At 43.0% G+C, this 10,913-nt stretch overlaps 1 long non-coding RNA gene across 1 annotated transcript in view; it reads left to right on the top strand.

The window, feature by feature from the left end:
- Positions 1 to 4,686: 4,686 nt before the first annotated feature.
- Positions 4,687 to 10,913, top strand: part of LOC144782998 (uncharacterized) — a 32,188-nt gene continuing 25,961 nt past the window's right edge. Inside the window, exon 1 of the long non-coding RNA XR_013601354.1 lies at positions 4,687 to 4,724. This is a non-coding gene — a long non-coding RNA (uncharacterized LOC144782998). The remainder of the gene's footprint in view (positions 4,725 to 10,913) is intronic.

The following is a 10,913-nucleotide window of genomic DNA, read 5'->3' as shown; positions in this document are numbered from 1 at the left end:
CTGGCTGAGTGCCGTGTTACGGCGCTAAGACCAATCACATCACTGGAATTGCAGCATTGTCATTGGCTAAGGGGAGGGAGCCTGGCTGCCTGCTTCCTGTTCCTAAAATCATAAGCAGTAGAGTAGGAGCAGTGACGCGGAACCAGGTGGCAGCAAGGTAAGTGATTTCTTTTTTATTTCCCTCCCGCAATCATGACCTCCTCCACCCCTCCCCTGGGGTATCCCCCCTGCCCGCCCCTCTACCCCCAGTCATGCCGGCCACTGGTGTACTCACCTATTTCACTTTCACTGTGTCGCTGTATTATTGAATGGTTGTGTATGTTGACCGAGGAAGCTGTGGTTTACACTTCCCCCTTATGGGACCATTGTTTCCTTCTATTATTGTATTACCCTGATGCCAGGGTCACTGGGTTTCCCCTTGTTCTTGAACACCTCAAACAGAATTGCAGCATATGAAATTCTCTTTACTTGCAGCTGTCACACAGAAATAAACACTGCCTCCAATCTTGAAGCTAGCCTTAAAAATACTGCTTAATGACGGGATGGGTACGGCATCACCATAAGCATTTATCCTAGTAGGGATGTGCTCAAGTTGTGTTTGGGGTCACTCGTGGTGAAATAGCTCTTTTGAGACTGGGTTACGCTGTCACCAGAACCAGTCACTGCGATGATCTTGAGACCATCCAGCTCCATGGTGCATCTCGGGTGTTTGCCAATACCATCTGAGGTGGATCTCTCTAGTCCTGCGACAAACGCCTTCCCATCCCCTTTCTGGACACATTGTTTTCACCAGTGGTATGGAAAAGAGAACTTCTTTTTGCACCATCCTAAAGCTTAGGTGCTGTATTTCACACCACTGTCACTGGACACTGATGATGTCCGCTCCTTAGAAGGGACCTGTTTTACCACATTTCTGTTGTGGAAAGGTTTGGGTGGGACTGCCTCTGGTGTGGATCACTACACCCACTGAGTTGCAGCTTTTTCTCCTTGGTGACCCTCACCTCCTGTAATGCTTTGTCTATGGAACGCACCACATTGACCTGCATTGCCAAGCTAGATACAAATAACCACCATTAGGGCATGCATCCAGGGCTGGCTTTAGTGCTGGTGGCGACCGGTGCGGCAATCATTTTTGGCACCCCCACATCCCATTACTGCCTCCTCGGATTCTGCCACTACCACCCGGCAAAAGTGCACTTCATCTCTCCAATTATATGTTATTGCTAAACACAGCACCCCCCTGTGTTCTACGCCCCACTCCACAGGTCAGCGCCCAGTGCGGCCGCACAGGTCGCACTGCCCTAAAGCCAGCGCTGCATGCATCTGTGACAAGCTAGCAAAACCTCTAATCAGGCTGCCCTGTAAAGTGCTAACTTGCTAGTCTTGGTTGTTTTAATGGAATACCTCTAGTACCATTCATTCATAGTTGTATTTCAAAGGCAGGGCCTAACTGTTCCCTACCTATAAGGTTCAATTATTTAACCAAATTATTTATAGTTTTTTTTAAACACATGGGTCAGTAAGCCAATATACAGTCCATCTATATACACCAATACTCAATATATAGTCGAGGCCTTAATTTACAAAAATATTTTTACTTCATGATTATTTCTTTTTTCTTTTATTTTGTCTTAGTATATATTCTACAGGCATAATACACACATTTGCCTTTTGTATACTAATACATCAATATACAGTGGTGAAATAATTTATATACAGTGCATAACTCAAAAAAACATTAACACAATAACATAACATTTACAGTGTCATATAATCCTACTACATAGTACTTCTATACCGGGATATTCACTACTTAGCCTCAGTATTTTCTCTTCTATATGGTCCAGAAGAATGGGGGGGGGATATTTAGGCCAGAGAAATGATTTTGTGAATATTATCACAGAGTTCACACCACTAAACGTTGGGTGCTCTGATTGTCTCTCATTATTTTTGCTTTAACTGTAGCGATACTCTTGGCCTCGTGCTGTGGGTAGGTGAATGGGGGCTATATGCCAACGCGTTTCGACCTTCAGGTTTGGACCTATGTTTTAAAGGAAGGCCTTCCTCAGGGCTGGTGTAGTTTTCCTGTTGTAGGACATTCTAAAAGGAGAATACAATAGGGAAATTCACTTGTGTTTTTTCTTTAATTAATAAAACAGCCAAGTATTTTATTATTGTTAGCCATTCCCTGATATCAGTTTCAAACTGAGAGGCTTCAAGAGACTTTCAGTCTTGGAGATAGTTTATTTTCTAGGAATGCAAATGATAGATATAATCATATGTCTGAACTTTCTATTGTGTGGAACATTACAAAAACCACCAAGCCTGGTGGACAAGAATGGCCTACCTTTTTTTATTCCAAAGGAATGTATGTATACATTGTTTCTGGGGTCCGGTACAAATGGTCACACTGTTTTTTGTGTCTGTCTGTGGGAGAGGAAAAAGCATCTTATATCTACTTCTATTTTCAAAAATGGCTGAAGGGTTAATTAGGTCTTCCTCCACACTAGTGAGGGTTTTGTTTGTAAAGAAACTGGATCGTGATTGCACATTAGTAAGGCGAAGGGAGCTTAATTGCTGGATTATACAGCATTCTCTTAGTTTATATTACGTTTAACCGTGCCGGTGAAGCTTTCCTTACTCGCATGCCAAAGTTTCATTTATTCCGTGTGCATGGTGCGGGCAGTTAGTTCTACTTGTGTGCTCTCGAGTGACCGCATGCATCCCCTCCGTATGTTGCCCAATCTTCGGGGAAAAAAGGCCTCATTTACCTTTATTTTCTTCTTCCCATCTCCAAACGTTCCTTCTATTCCGGCGGTTGTGCTAGTCTTGGACATGTCCAGAATATATCCTGGTGACAAAAATGACTGAGGGCGATAGATAGATAGAGTGAGGGCAATAGATAGATAGAGTGAGGGCGATAGATAGAGTGAGGGCGATAGAGTGAGGGTGATAGATAGAGTGAGGGAGATAGAGTGAGGGCGATAGATAGAGTGAGGGCGATAGATAGATAGAGTGAGGGTGATAGATAGATAGAGGGAGGGCGATAGATAGATCGAGGGAGGGTGATAGATAGATAGAGGTCTATAGATAGATAGAGGGCGGGCGATAGATAGATAGAGTGAGGGCGATAGATAGATAGAGGGAGGGCGATAGATAGATCGAGGGAGGGCGATAGATAGAGTGAGGGCGATAGATAGATAGAGTGTGGGCGACACATAGAGTGAGGGCGATAGATAGATAGAGTGAGGGCGATAGATAGATAGAGTGAGGGAGATAGAGTGAGGGCGATAGATAGATAGAGTGAGGGAGATAGAGTGAGGGCGATAGATAGATTGAGGGCGATAGATAGAGTGAGGGCGATAGATACATAGATAGATAGATAGATAGATAGATAGATAGATAGATAGATAGATAGATAGATAGATAGATAGATAGATAGATAGATAGATAGATAGAGTGAGAGCGATAGATAGAGTGAGGGCGATAGATAGATAGTGCGGACACGGCCAGTCAGAGGATGAAGTGTGAAGGGGGTGTGAAAAGGGAGAGACATCAGGGCAGGGGAGGATGCGTGGGATATGGGAGAGGCAGGGGGATGGAGGTATGAGGTGCGTAACTGAAATAGAGGCTAGAGGACAACGTAGAGACCGTAAAACGCAGAAGGGAGAGGGGGCAGAAATATGAAAGAAAATAGCAAAGAGGGGAATGGAAAAATAGGAATGACCAGCAGGATAGAGGAGTGATGGTGAAGAGGCAAAAATGGATGAGACGGCCTGAAAGGAGAAGGGGAATGAAAATAAAGGAAACAAGCTTGACCTAAAAAGGGCCAGATTGAAAAAGATGTCCAACAGCGTTCCATATTCTACAGATCCCTTCAGCATTTTGAGCCCCAGTTTAGCATCATATGAAGACTGCAACACATTTCACAGATGTGCCCGTTTCCAGAAGTAACCTGCCCACTATGGGTGAGTTCTCTGTACCATTCATGCTGCAGATCAAGGTTAAACACCCAGCCCATGTGTACAAATTGACGGTTACATACTCACTGTGCCATATTTATTCATGTATTTTATTCATGACTATCAAAAAGCACACTGTCACCTCGAGCGGTAGCAGGGGTTCTGTGCACTAAAACTCCAGCAGTTGCACGAAAAAGCGTTACAATTGACCACAAATTAAAGTGCAATAAAACTATAATCAAAAGATTAGAAGCAAAATGCAATACAAAAGCCCTAAAAATATCAATTTGAAAATAACGTCTGACAAATAGTTGTTACCGGTTAACAAAATCTGAGATGTTCTAGGCCGGAGATGAACAGAATAGGAGAAAAACACTGCTAGAAGCCTAGGTCTGGGGATTTGTAATTTAGGCAGCGTCTGACTGCGAGCCAACCTAGACGGATCCTCCGGACAGGTAGAGTTTTGGGGATAAACAAGCAAGTGGTTTTTGTAGATAAGCACCTGTATGTTATCCATGTACATTTAAATTGGGAAGGAAAGTGCAAAGCCAATGGTGAACAATAATTAAAAAAGAGTGTCGAGATTAAATCGATGGAGAGCAACAGGGTGAACAATTGAAAACCAAATGCCAGTGGTGGCCACAGGGTGGCAGTGTTTAATAAGAAAGACTGTCTCTGAGAGCGATTTCACGCTCTATGGTGTTGATGAGAGCGAGGTAATGAGGAAGAAATAACTGAGGACGCCAAGGTGAACAGCAAGAGGTAAGTGTTGCTTTACTATATAAGTGGCCACAACACTTTAATCTTTAGAAGAAAACAATAACGCTGCGTGTATCTGTGCAGGCCACCTCAGTAGCAGCTGCTACCGAACCCGGGTGGTGGGGTGGGGGCAGATGAAACAAACTCTCGGCATTGCATGGTGGGGGTGGGGGAGCGGCATTGCGTGGTGGAGGTGGGAGAGCGGCTTACTTTGAAGCCTGATGGTGTGGCATTGCGTGGTGGGGGCGGGGGAGCGGCATTGCTTGGCGGGGTAGTGCGGCGGAGATCAAAGGAAGGGTGGGAGGGACATTGGCGAGCGAGGGGTGAGGGGGTGTGCATCCTGGTGAGGTGAAGTGACAGCAGAGGCGGAGCGCGCGCACGAAGTGACTAGTAGCAAATGGCAGCTGTTCGCAATGCGCATGGTTGTGCTCACATGCACTGTACCCGATCCGCACTTTAGGTACACTATAGCCTTACTATAATTATTTATGTCACGAATGACCTATCTTGAACATTCCCTCCCTACCTTCACTGTCCCTCACCTTCCCTCTCCTGGGGCACTACAACAAATATGTAAAAAAATTGGTTATAAAGAAATATGAATATGCGCATTGTGAATAAATTACAGTGTGTCCAATTACTAGTTTGTGAATTTTTACAGAGTGTGATATTAAGTGTTTTGTTTGTGTATTTGTGATACTCTTACGGGGAATCTAATGGGGCAATAGGGGACAACCTGGGAGCATGGTTGCAAGGGCACCCGCATCATTACGAAGTCCCCAGGTTCAGGTGATGGATACCTCAGCCTAGATGCAGCCTTTGAGGCCTTGTTGTCAATTTTAACATTACAACAAATAAGTGCACTAATGTGAGATTTGGGGGTCGCACAACAAAAAACCAGATCACACATCTGTGTGACGTTCTGACACCACAAATCACCATACAAGTGGGAATAGCAACAAGCTACTAGAAAGTTACAACTTTTGTCTTGTGTATAGTGCTTGGAGACAGAGCCGCGCACATTGACAGAGATTACAAATGCATGCAAATATTAAGGCAGTAACATTATTGACATGTATGCACAAACATACCCTCACAGATTAATTGAATCAAATGAAGACGACAGCTCACAGAATGCAGAGATTTGTTTATTAAAGACCTAGGATTAGAACATAGTGCCCACCGTACATTGTCAAGCTAGCTAAATATTACCTTAGTTTCATAGTCTGTTTTTTTCAACAAATACCCTGCCTCTTGCTATTTCATAAAATGAAAACATGTAAGACATGCTACGTGAAATTCCCGTGAGGGTTTTTTACTGTGATAAATATACATTTCGTTGTAAGTTTTTATTGTCTTGTTCCTGGTTTTCACATGAATTTAACTATTTTGTCAAATGCAGCAAGAATAGCAACTAATACAAAAGTTCTTTTTAATTCTTTTGCCACGATTGGCCATCTCCATCTATTTGTTTTCCCTGCTTACAGGTACTTCCATGAAAGTAAATCACGGCAATGCCACACAATCTGTAACACAGAGTGCTGCCTGGAAAACAAGGATATATGACGATTAACAGGCCAAGCTTTAATATGGATGAAACACCTGCCACATCAAATGCTGACTCTGGGCGCTTGTACAAAAGCTCATTACTTCGACCACATCACTGGGCCATCAATAAAAACAACACATAATAAAAAAACATTTCTGAGAAAGCAAATAATGAAAAACAAATTAGGTGGAAAAACTAATGAATAGAAATATACTATGGTCGAACATAATAGAAAAAACCAAAAACAGGACAAAAACAATATAAATGTATTTAAAAAGAAAATAAATTGCATCCAGTAATAAATTCCAATTAAAGAACATAGTTTTAGTATTAAAATGAAAAGGGTTGCAACCAGGTAAAGGAATGGAGTTGAGAGGAGAAATGAGGGTTCAGAAGGCAAAAACGAGGAAAGAAACAGGAACGGCGGGGGAGTAATATAAACTGATGTTACAAATGGGTCAAAGTGGGGTTTGTTGGTTTGTCACCCTGCTCTCTGAAAAGTAAAACAGGGGGCACAGAACAAGAAGGAACCGGAAGGGGAAGAGAATGGACATATGAGGCTATAAAGCAGTGGAAAGAGAGAATGATGTCTTGATGTATTGCTTGGGAACAGAAATTTAAAAATTTGCAATGCAATAGGTCTCGCATTTACAAGAGTTAGAGCTATTGGCGTTGCAAATTACAATGTCTTTTGCCAGGGGCGTCCCACTGGCTCAGAGCCAGCACCTGAAAAATAAAACAATATACTATAACTGTTTTATTTTTCATTTTTCCTCTCTCAGCCAGTGTGTGCAGGGAGGGGTGGTGGCCGGACCATGGGAGGGGGAGGAGGACTGGTTGATGCACTTATAAGTGCACATGTGGCCAAACACACATGCACACTTAGGTTTCTCTAACCTGGCTGTATTGAACAGCTGGGTGGGAGAAACAGCACAGACTCTCTGTCCTGAGTAATAGGTCAAAGCAGCTCGCTAAGGCCAATCCCTGTACTGCTCTCATAGCATGAGAGCAGCACGGGGATTGCACAGGGAGCCTGTGATGCAACCAGGAAGAACACCGAGGAGCAACACAGGAGGCGGCCGGCAGCTTCAGGTAAGTGGTCCTCTTTTTTATTCTTATTAAACTACTCCGTGCTCCCCCATGCTTCCCTCCATGGCCCTGCCATGCCCTGTCTACACAAAACCCCGCCTGACCACTTTTTGTTTGTGGCAGCACCCATTGTCCTTTACCTATCTGTTTTGGTTTCAAGTGTAGTGGATGTATGTGATGTGGAGTAGAAGTGTGTGGGTTGTATTGGGATTGTTAGTTGTGGAATGGTGGGGGTGGAATTGTGTGACGTGTAGTGTATTTGTGTAGTAGAATTATGTGGTGAGAGCATTACAGAATAGATAGAAAAGAACATAGAGAGGAATAGGTAATTTGTTCAGGAAGTGGTGAATGAACTCGAGACAGAGGAACAAAAAGTGTGTGCGAAAGAGAGAAAGAATAGGAGAGCAGGCTAGAGATGTATAAAGAGCGAGCACCTGTTTACACAGAAGACAGCCTAAGAAGAAGAGGAGGGGGTGTGTTTGAGGGAAGGAAACCTTGAAAGGCACCGGAAAGAAACTGTGCTTGAAGCCCTGACGTGAATCATATGAGAAAGGCGGAAACAGTGCGTGAAAGAGATAGAGGGTTGAGACGAGAGAGTACAAGAAATGGAGGGACAAGTGGGGGGCTGAGAGCTTTACCAGTGCACAGAGTGAGGAGGTACAGGAAGGTAGCATATTGTTCCCAGAAAATAAACAAAACAAACCTTTAAAGCTTTAAAACTATGACTTAATATCGAAATGTAATTAGAATACTGACATTTTTTAAAAGGTCCAGTCAACTATGTCGCTTAAACAACATATTAAAAAAACTATCAACATTTGAAACCCCGTAAACGGCAACTGAAAATTCTAAGGTAATTATAATAAAGAAAATAAGGAATACAAGTAAAGAACACATGCAAAACAAAGTAAAACTTCAAAGCTTTTGCTCATTGACTCAAAGTATGAAAATTGTAAGTGGCATGGTATATCTGCCACTAGGAAGATTGAAAAGGGTGAGTTATGGAGTTTGCAGGAGCCCTACGCATTAAAATGTTCAGATGTGTTTAGGAGGTAAAGACAATCACTTTCAAATAATTACATCTGCAATGGTTCCCCTACTTCCTTGCTCTGGAGCCATTCGTGCTGGAATCAGCCACCATGCTGTGTCTCTGTGCCACAGTTCTAATTCCCCCAAAGTAGAGCATGATGGGAGCTTGTCCGCCCCCCCTCCAGTTAAAAAAAACAGCTAAACACATGTTTCAAACGGATACCTTAGTGGATGGAACAATAGGTGCTGGAGGCCCTCTAGTAGCATGCAATTTACAACCTCTGGGTTCAAGTGGTACCATTTAATAGGGACTAATAAGTAAATTGAATGTGTCAATTAGATATAGGCCAAATCGACCATGTTTCTAGGAGACAGCACAAGCAGTTTTCACTTTTGATGGCAAATTTCACAGAGTCCTAAGGCCAACAAATTGAATTCAGCAAAACAAGAGAGATGAAGACAAAAAGGTTTGAGTGTGACCCAGCAGAGAGGGCCAGGTCCAACAATTGCACTGACTGAAATGCTGTGCCACTCAAGACAAAAAACTAAGAACACCCCTTACTTAGTACACGGCGATTGTTCCACTATAACAATGGTTCTTAGCCTTTTGACTGCTGTGGACCCACACTGAACCATTACTGCAGTCTGGGGACCCGTCACTGAATCATTACGGGAAGTTGGATATCCCCAGCCTAAGCAATATCTACAATTTGAACCTCAAAATTATACCGAAAAATAAGAAAACCAGTATATACACCCAACAAATGTCCAAATATTGGAATATACATTTTAGATTTTTTTTTAACATTTTCAGTTTTGCTTCTTTATTTTACAAACTTTTTAAATGTTCATTTATTAATGTTAGTATTATTTAATTTCGTAAAATATCTGTGGACCTCCTGTCGAGGCCTCACAGACCCCCAGAGGTCCCTGGACCATAGGTTAAGAACCACTGCACTATAAATCTTTTTATAAATGAGAATACCAAACTAGGTTGCATGAGCAAAACGATCTTTGTACGGAATGTGAATCTCCAGGGTTTTTTCAAATCTTTATTACACAATTTAAATTTTCTACCACTGGAGCCAGTGAGAAAGTTGTTTATGTCTAACGAGTGTGTATGATCAGACACATTAACCTGTGTGAAGCTTCTTTAAAACTTACTGATAAAATGTTTGTTTCTTGCTTCGTTTGGGGTGCTTTGAGAGAACACTCATTACTCCAAATACCATACAATCCCACAAGTTTGATAAGAAGTCCATTTATGTTGAGGTCTTTAAAACAGAGAACATTATAGGAGTTATTTATTTTTTAGGTGACAAGTGAGACAGACAACATTCTTACACATGTTCTTTGTCAATGGTTAAGAGATGTACAGCCCCATATGTCACCATGGTCACTTCAAAGTGCTGGGAGATAAACCTACAGAATAAATAAAATGACATGGGAAGGGGATTTGAGTCCAGTTGGGTTCTAGGAGCACTCTAGATCTGTCATTCTTTGATTAATTCCCTTGATAAGGTACATTCTTCAGCATAAGGATTACAGAGACGAATTTTCCATGCAGGTGGTTCAAGATGCACCCTGTTAGCTCATCACCTCCAAGCTGGCACCACCCATGCCCTGCTGCTTGTCATGTGAATCCAATAGCATCCATATTTTAAGGAGTCACTCCACCCATCTCATATGGGGTATTCCAGCACATAGCGAAATGTTCTAGGGGGCCACACTCCATGCAATGCCTATTTTGCCCTATACGGTAAGTGAAGCACTGTGAGGCGGACCAAGATTGATCTCAGTACACACCTCTACGCCCCTTACCTCCAGCGTGTAACCAGAAGAAAACCTGTGCGAAAAGGTTCAAACAACCCTTAAAGGACATGTCAGACTTTAATAAGGGCTCCTGTTTCTTTAAAAGGGAAAGCAATGCCCCACGGGAGAGGAACAATCAGTAAGGAGGAGAGAGGAAGAAAAGGTTCCCGTCATCAGACCGGAGACGCACAAGTCCGGAAGCAGGAAGACGCCTACCAGATCTTTGGAGCACCGAAGCTGAGAGAGACGCTGTGGACCGCAAAGACGCTGCCAGACAGGATGTCATTCTGGAGTCAAAAGAGTACGTAGAGGAGTGAAGCAAAGACTGGTGTCTGCCCCTGGAGGGCGCTGATGAGCCCAGCGCAACTCAGGAGAGTTGCAGCATTGCGGGTAAGTTTGATTAAATGGGGTTGGGAGAGAAGGAGTCGATCTTTGAGGGAAGGGAAGGGCACTGGGTAGATCACGGAAGAAGGTTTTTTCTTTTGATGTGCCACAAATCACCTCCTTTCTCTACCCCCATAGACAGATTACAAATAAAGAAAGCACCAGTCGAATGCCTGCAACAGTTTTTAGGTCTCGCATAGCAATGCAGCGCAACGCACTGCTCGCTTTGTGAGGCATGCAGTATACACTATAGCCAGCGGAAGCTCCGCCCACTTTCCGGCCATCATTTTGATTGGCTTCAATGATAAATTCTGCATTGTGATTGGTTT

Source organism: Lissotriton helveticus, chromosome 9 (assembly GCF_964261635.1).
Source record: "Lissotriton helveticus chromosome 9, aLisHel1.1, whole genome shotgun sequence".
NCBI lineage: Eukaryota > Metazoa > Chordata > Amphibia > Caudata > Salamandridae > Lissotriton > Lissotriton helveticus.
The sequence above is the reverse complement of the archived record's forward strand: the minus strand, read 5'-3'. Positions and strand labels throughout refer to the sequence as shown.